We start from the raw sequence: 9,032 nt of genomic DNA on the forward strand, positions 1-9,032 counted from the left end.
CTCGGAAAAATGCCTGACACTCAAGAATACAATTGGCTTGAAAGAAGGGTTGGTTAAGGGTGCAGGGAACTGTTCCAAAGATGGGAATCAGCTACTTGGATTAACAAGGGTGGTAAAAAGGAGAAAGATAATCCAAGTATGTATGTGGTATCCATGAGTTTAATTTCAATGCATAACAGGATAATTGCAAGTCAGAATTAGGTTCAGGTAGATAGGGAATGATATCAATTCAAAACATGCTTCAATCTTACAATTTCAAGTTCAATCAACATGCATCAAAGAACTAATAACAAGGGTCTTGATCCTATCCTATTGAATTCAACATGCTAACAAGGTTACAATCATCATCAGCCCCTATGCTAAATGCAACAACCCTATATGAATGACACTAGACTCAATCCTAATATGCAAATATAAACTACATGAACACTCTGTCTTTTTTTTTTGTGGAAATTTTTGAATTTTTTTTCAAATTTTTATGGTTTTTCTATGCAAATATATGGATGCAAGCTCAAACATGATATGATTCAAAAAAATTAAAATAAGAATCACAAGACACAACATCAGATACATCATCTCAAACCCTCTCCCAAACTTAAATTACACAGTCTCCTGTGTAAGAAAAAATTGCAGGAGGATTTAAGAATCACAACAGAAACAATGCAGGAATGAAATGGTATATACAAGGGAAGGTAGAAGTACCTCAGTAGTAGAAGAAGGAGTCGGAGCTCGCCCAAGGAGTTGGTGCGTGATACTGACTTTGTTCTGTCCTTCACCTTGTTTGGGATCCGTTGGAGTCACTCAGCTGGTTGGTCGACGTGCTCCTCAACCGCTTGTGTGTTCTGATACATGTTCGGCTGCTCGTCACACTGCATGTCATTGACTATGGACTCACCATGGTCTGATACCAACACAGCCACCTCGGTAGGCTGATAATCACCTTGTTGTTCGTCCTGCTGCTCAACCCCGCACATGTCTTGATAATCACCCTGAGCTTCATCTTGCTTCTCAAACTCGTCCTCAACCTCATGCTCATCTCGAGCTGCAGAACGACGCGCTGACCGACGACTTGAGGAGGCTTTGGAACCACGCGAACTTTGTCTCCTTCTCTACCTGGAATCATGAGACGAGTGTCACGAAGGAGCGGGTGAAGGCTGACGCTCCCGTGACACATATGAAGATTGACGTGCTGGGGAGGGAACCAAAGAGAGTGTTCTTTGACGAATTGGCTCGAGAGTCACGGAGACGCATCCCGGCATTGGTCTGGTATTCTCGGGAATAGGCATTAGGATGACGGAAGTGGATGTCGAACAACTGAACTTACGCATGAAGTTCGTGTACGTCTTCGTGAAACTATTGAACGCCCTGTCTCTTGCCTTCCTTCTTACATATTTCCTGGGTGCTTGTCCTGAACGCAACTCAGATTCCTCCTGTTCGTAATCATTGTCCTCCTCTCTTGAGTTAGAAGCTAGTACCGGTCTCTTCCCGTGACACTTGCTCTTGGTGAGCGGTTTGACAGGTCTGCTTGACCCCGCTGCCTATTCTGAACCCCCAACAACTTCGTCAACTATGTTCTTCATTTTTAGGAAACGCTTTGCCATGGACTCAGGTGATGAGTGTTCTCCACCCACACACCCATACGCCTCTCTCATCCCATGTATGAGCTCAATACTTTTTCTGTTTCGCTGAGACATGATGAACTCAAAGCTAAACGTTAATATGTTAGTAAACAAGTAACAAGAGCAATTACAAAATTTTAAACTCGAAAGTGCGAAGAGAGGATAAACCGATCGAGTGGAATGGGATGGCGGTGAGTGAACTCTCTTGATCAGGTGTGGGTTCAATGGGGAAGAACGGTGGTTCCGGAAGCTGTTTTGGCACGCAGGTACGAGTAGGGGTGTCGGCTCGAACAACGTGTTCCTTGGGCGGACAATGTCTGCTTGAGTATTGAAGCAGCGAGGATCGAGTTGTAGTGTGTTGGCTCGAGGTAGGTAGAGAATCCGTTGGTCATGACGTCATACTGAAAAAATGAGACAATGCTGCGGATCGAGTGGATGTTATTCACTGCTCGAGTCGCGGTGAGGAGATGGTGACGAGGGAGACCAATGAAGCTTTGTTAGAGGATGTGTAACTCTGCGTTGGTCGAGTCGCACAGGTTTGGATGGTTTCAGTCGAGTCGCGGAGCATGATCGGGGCGACGAACATGTCGACTCGAGGTGACCCTCACGGTGTCTGTCGAGTGGATGGAGGTTGGTGAGGTGACAATACCGGACTAGCTTTGATAGTGGCGGTGGACAGTGGAATAGATGCGGCTCGAGCGCTGGCTCGATTGAGTGGGACGTCGATGTCTCGAGTCGGGGCTTAACGTCGATCGAGTTGGAGATCTCACGTTCTGAAATCTCTGCCTCAACTTCACATATTTCATCTGCGTCAGATAGCTGCTCAAACTCCTCTTGTCCATTCATTTCTCTATGGGAATCTAGCAGGTTTTTGTAACAAGTCGTCTCCTCATGCAAGAACCCTTCTTCCCCATCCTTGGTTAAAGTGGTCTTGAGATGGTCCTCCTCAGATAATTCCTCCAACAACTCATCAGTCAACTGATCCATCTCTTCAATATAGAAGACGTGTCCTCCTATTGTTGGTTTCTTCAAGGTATCCTTGATGTCAAACTTCATAGTGAAGTCGTTCCCCAGATTAAGATTAATCTTGTCATTTCTAACATCAATGATGGCTCCAGTAGTCGAAAGGAATGGTCTTCCTAATATCATAGGATGTTTTTGTTCTTCATCCATTTCCAGAACCACAAAGTCGGTTGGCACTTCCACGTCTCGAATTCTGACAGGTAAATCTTCTAAAATACCATGTGGAAGTCTCATTGTTCTATCTGCAAGGATGAGAGAGATGTCGCAACCTTTAAACCTTGTAAAACCCAACCTCTTAGCCACAGAGAGTGGCATAAGATTAATTGAAGCACCAAAATCACATAGACACCTATCAAAAGACATTGGTCCAAGGGAGCAAGGTAGAGTGAATGATCCAGGATCTTTGAGCTTCTTGGGTACAATCTTCTTCTGAATGATTGCACTACACTCTAGACTTAGTACCGACATGCCTTGAACTTCTTTTGATCTCTCCATCACTAAGTCGTTGAGGAATTTCTGGTAGTGAGGAACAAGTGCGAATGCATCCAACAATGGCATCCTCAATTCAATCTCCTTGCCTTTTTTTTTCGAACTGAGCTTTATACTTCTCAGTAAGCTGTTTCTTAAACCTCACTGGAAATGGTAAAGGTGGCTTGTATGGTGGAGGAATGAACCGCACAAGTTTATCCTTGGGAGCAGCGGGTTCTTTAGTAGCTTCAGGATCAGATTGCTTGGCTGACTTAATTGGATCCTTGAGCACCTCGAAAGGATCCTTTATCTGAACTTCATCTTGAAGAAAATCCTCCCCATCTAAACTCTCAGTGTCCTCAGTGAGCCGTACATCTACAACTTGGGTGGTGATGGCATGGATAGTAGCATAGTCCTTGGGGTTTTGAACTGCTTTTCTGGGTAGTTGGCCAGTTGTTGGGGTAGAAGTAGAAACAGTCTTGCCTTCCATATACTTCATTGTGGAGTTAAGAGCTTCAAACTTGACATTCAGATCATTCTATGAACATTCCATCCGCTGACTAAGTTCAGCAAACTTCTTAGCAGTATCCAGAGAACCACTAGCTTGACCTTGAAGAAGTTGTTGCAGCATGTGCTTCATTTCTTGATCTGGAGCTTGAGTAGGTGGAACTTGTTGAGGTGAAAATCCTGGTGGTGGTCTGGAAGGAGCGTGATAACCTTGCTGGAACTGTTCCTTAGGCACGAATCCTTGATTGTAAGGAACAAAAGCTTTTTGCGAACCTTGTTGTTGTTGCTGAGGAGGGTAAACCTGATCTTGTGGATTTTCAACATTGGTGCTCTGGTAAGACAAATTGGTGTTTGCCTTGTATTGGTTGTAACCTTTGTTGTATTCACCCTGATTATGGACATAGCTGATCTCCTTAGTCTGCTCACCCTCCCCATCTGGAACTTGGAAAGGATCATCCTCAGATACAAAGTGGATGCTCCTCTGCTGGCTTAGCAAGATACGGTCAAGTTTCTCGTTGATATTCTTGAGGTCCTTCTTGTACTTCTCCTCAGACCCAACGTCGCCTCTAACTGTGCGGTCATAGTCTTCATTGTAGTTGCCATCAGACTGGGCGAGATTCTCAACCAGTTGCCAACCTTCATCTACGTCCTTGTTCAGGAAGTTACCGTTAGAAGCATTGTCAAGCAGCATGCATATCTTTGGTAGTACACCACGGAGAGAGTGCTCAGCAGTGACTCGTTGCTAAAACCGTGGTGTGGACACTGGCTATGGTAACCCTTGAAACGCTCCCAGGCTTCACAGAATGATTCTGAGCTCTTCTGAGTGAAGCTAGAAATCTCATTCCTGAGACGTGCTGTTCTGGAATTGGAGAAGAACTTGGCCAAGAATGCTTTCTTGCAACCATCCCAGGTGGTGATTGATCCCTTGGGAAGGTTTTTCTCCCATTGATGAGCTTTGTCTCCCAGGGAGAATGGGAAGAGGCGCAACTTGTAACCATCCTCACTCACGCCGTTGATCTTGGTGAGACTGCACAGACGGTCGAACTCATCCAAGTGGTCGAGTGGATCCTCCATAGGCAACCCGTGAAACTTATTTCCTTGGATCATGGAGATCAGACCACTCTTGATTTCAAAGTTGTTGTTCTGCACGGCGGGAGGGACGATTCCAGAACGCTGAGTATGAGTGTTCGGTGCATCCCCAACACCAATGTTTCGCGGTCCCGTATGTGGTCCATTTGGTTGTTCCATTGTGACGGGTGCGGGATGATCAGTGAGTTGACGAGCTTGTCGTGGTCTTTGTAACCGGTTGATATCGTCGATAGCAGGAAGGAGGTTCTGATGTCCACTTGATCTGGTGTGCATGCAATGTTGCAATCAACAGGTTCCTGAGATGCAAAACAAACAAGCAGACAACCAAAAAAAGTCAGTACTCAGAATGATATGTGTAATAGAACTTAATCTTGCAAAACTTGAAATCTTAAATGTAGCAAAACAAATCCCAAATGGCAACGGCGCCAAATTGATATTAGGATTTTTGTGTGTCTATCCTAGCAGGTTCAATTAACCTTATGCAGTTGTAATACTTAAGGTGTCAATCCAGCTGAGATGTTGCTAACAATTTGAGATGCAGTCAAAAAATCACAAGTCAAGCCAATCCAAAGAGAGTGTTTTTATCTAACAATCCTAGGATGATCAGAATGCAAAACGAAAAATGAGCTACAAGACTAGAAACGAGAATGTATGACAAGAAGAGAAAATGAATGAAAACAGAAAACAATTCTAACCATGAACAAATGAAACAGTCTCAGGAATGTAATATCAATCAAAAAGAAAGAAGTCCTAAGGATGGGGTAATCGATGTCAGTGGAGTATCCTAGTCTACAGAGTGTTTAACATGCCACAAGCAAACTATCCCTAAACAATGAACATCACGACTTAGCTAATCCAATCTCTTGACAGAAGCTACTCAAACTCAACCACTTCCAAACCTAGCTCTCGCTAGAGAAACATGATCAAGCATAGAATGAAAAACAAATTCATTCACGTCAAGAAACATCCTAGACAACTAATCTCTTAGGCTAGGAACGTAAGTCTCTGGCACTAGTTGGTCAGACATTTCATCGAACATCTTTTGAATGCAGAAGTGTCTAAAACCCAGTTACAATTGATCAAAGAGAAACTAGTATTTCTAACTCTAGTCCAGAAGGGAATCATACAATCAAAGCTTAAGCACTCTACATCCTAAGATCCCCCACGTAATCTATCTCATCCTCAAGAACTACTACACTACTCAGATCCGAAAATCATCATCAAGGATGCAAACCCAGAAAATATTGAAACAAGCATTCTTAGAGAGATAAAAATGAGATGAACAAGTTTGTAGAAGAAATCAAATGCAAAAACTCAATGAATTAAAAGATATTTGGATACAAAATCTGAGAACGTTTTTGGAGGCTAGGTAAAACCTTAAGAACAAAATGAGATAAAAGATAAGATGTCTCCGCAAAGACTTAACAAAACGTATTTATAGTAAAAACATGTAAATCGCTAAAACTTAAAACGACAATATGAAGAGTCGGTTTGGGAATCTCCTGAAGCGTGTAAGACGGAACGTCTTCCTAACATGTACGAACGAGTGGTGGCTCGAGTGGGTGATGGTGTTGGCTCGAGTGTTGGAGGGTCGAGTCGACGGGAAGCAGCTCGAGGTGGAGGGTCGAGCCGACGGGCAGCGGCTCGAGCTGGAGGGTTGAGTCGACGGGCAGCGGCTCGAGCTGGGTGTATACGCATCCACTAAAACGATAATAACTTTTGAACCACACCTATGATTGGCTTGAAATAAATGGCATTGGAAATATGACTCAATTATTTACAACTTTGATGAAGACGTCGAAAGCTAAATCCGAGTCGAGTGGAACGGCTCGAACGGGGTGGCTCGAACGACGGTTGGAGAGTGGCTCGAACGACAGGTTGGAGAGTAGCTCGAACGACAAGTTGGAGAGTGGCTCGAACGATGCATTCTCGACGTCTCCTAGATACCTGAAATATTCCAAAATGCACAATGTATGCAAGGATGATGCAAGAACTACCTAGACATGCAAAGTGTATAGAAAAGACTAAAAAAATGATGTAAACAATGAGTTATTCTAGCTAAATGCATGAAAAATACATGCTAGGAAGAGACAAAATATAGACATATCAACATTCATCTTCACAAATTAAACGACCAAAACACATCACTTTCCATATAAACCAACTTTTGTTAGAGATTCATATGAATCCACATAGAGTTATAACTTGTTAGACATATATGATGGTTTTTATGATTTTTAATCATGATATTATTTGTACTATTAGAGTTTTTTGGTTGTGTTTTAGTGTCTTTTTTAATCTTTGTAGGTTCATGAATTATTAGACACAAACTAGAGCATAATGGAGCATTTAGACTAAAGCAGATGAGATTGTGACGTTCAACATCACTTGGTGTTGCTAGACACCAAAATAGCTGGTTTTCTCCATCGGTCAATATTGCTGAGAAGAACCTGATGTTCGTTGTTATAAAGTTTTGACAAAGAAAGTGTCAATCGATAGATTAGTAATGATAAATAAGTACCTAAGAAATATACTTTTAAAATCACAATAGATCATAAAATTTTGTGAGTTGATGAATTTGAACAATAAAGAATTAAATCTTTTGGGATATCATAAATTTAAACAATATAGAATTAAAAAAGAGAGAAATTAATAATATTTTATTCTATAAAAAACTTCGTTAAAACAATGCTTTTTATTTTCAAAAAGTTTTAAACATGCTGGCCCGATAGTTGATCTTCTAAGCAAATTTTATCAAAATGATCGTAAGTTTAATAATTTTGCTCATATAGGTGAGTAGTGTAAGTGATAGTTGTAATAAGGACCTAGATGAAATTAGTTAAAACTTAACCTAGGTTGTACACACTATAAATATTGTAAACCCTTACAATGAATACATCAAGCATTCTATTCTATAAGTAGGTGACGACATTAATCCATACAGGTGAAGACATTTACTCTATCTCCTCTAGTATTCTGATCCAATTTCTGGTACTTTTTGTCTTTCTTCAACTCTAGCTCATTTTCTCTTTTTACAACCTTGCTTTTATCTATCACTAGGTCTCAGAACTCCGAGATGTCGTCAGGAAGCATTTCAATTAAATTTTAAAATTTAGAACTATATATTATTGTAAGCACCCATGTTCCATTTTTGGGATATTTCTCGAGTGGTCAACATTTTCCAAAGCAGACCGACTTAAGCTAAACGCACGTTTTGTTGTGTTTTAGGTTTGAAAACCCGACGCTCTAGCTTTGGTTAGTCGTTTTTATCTTCTGCAAAAGAGATAAAACTTTCAGAAAGTTTTCTATGAGTTCATGTGCCTGTTCTTGAGAGATTGTCTTTATGGTTGGAGATCTGAGGCCGTGAACATCTCAATGTTTCTCGAATTTACTTCTATCAATCTCTTGGCTTCCTTTCTCTGGCAAGTCGAAGACCAAGGTGGAGCCGCTCTTGCGCAAACTTATCTTTGCACACAGAGGAAGTCTTGCGGAGCCATCTCTTTTATTTTTTTTTGGTTTTAATGTTAAGATTTTATACCAAATTACAAACTAATCTACAAATTACAAAGCATACCCAATACCACAGAAACAAAACAAACATAGAAAAAACTATAAAGGATACTCAATGGAGGGAAGGGGAGTGCAGATCAGGCGAAGGAAAGGAAAAAAGATGATTATTCATATTCCGATCGATCGACACAGAGGCATCTCTTTACTGACGTTTCCTCTCTATTTCAAAAGTTTTTCATATATGGAATTATACCCACAAGGCCATTAAAAATAAGGGCTTATAGGTGACATATTGCGTTCTGTCTAACAACCTATAAATCAGTAAATAACTTTCTCCGTTACAGAAACTCGAAGAAGAAGCAATTCAGTTTTTCCGATTGTTGAGGAACCATTGTAATTTTTAAAAATCGATTAGCTGGTTTGGGAACTCCGTTTCATGTTGAGCATAGCTTGCTGATGTGGCGTGTTGAAAGAGTGTTTTTTCAGAAGCTGATGTGGCTTGGTTTAGGAGCCTCAAAATGCCCTTTTTATTAGTAGTAATTCCTAGCACTAAGCAATTGGCATGGAACAGTAAAGTAGTGAAGTACTTCAAAAAATTTCTTGTTAAGGTCTGTTTATTTATTTGATCTCATACATCTAATATGATAATCCTTTGCTTCTCACTGTTGATCTGTAAGGAGAAGAGAAACTCTTCAACACTCTCTGTTCAAGATTGCTCTAGCTCCCAAAATCCAATGTACATTCTTATCGCCTTATAAATGGCATGACAATCAAGCTCCTTACTTTAACTAGAGTTTTTTTTTTTTTTTTTTTTTT

The sequence above is a fragment of the Camelina sativa genome, chromosome 4 (assembly GCF_000633955.1).
Source record: "Camelina sativa cultivar DH55 chromosome 4, Cs, whole genome shotgun sequence".
Classification (NCBI taxonomy): Eukaryota; Viridiplantae; Streptophyta; class Magnoliopsida; order Brassicales; family Brassicaceae; genus Camelina; species Camelina sativa.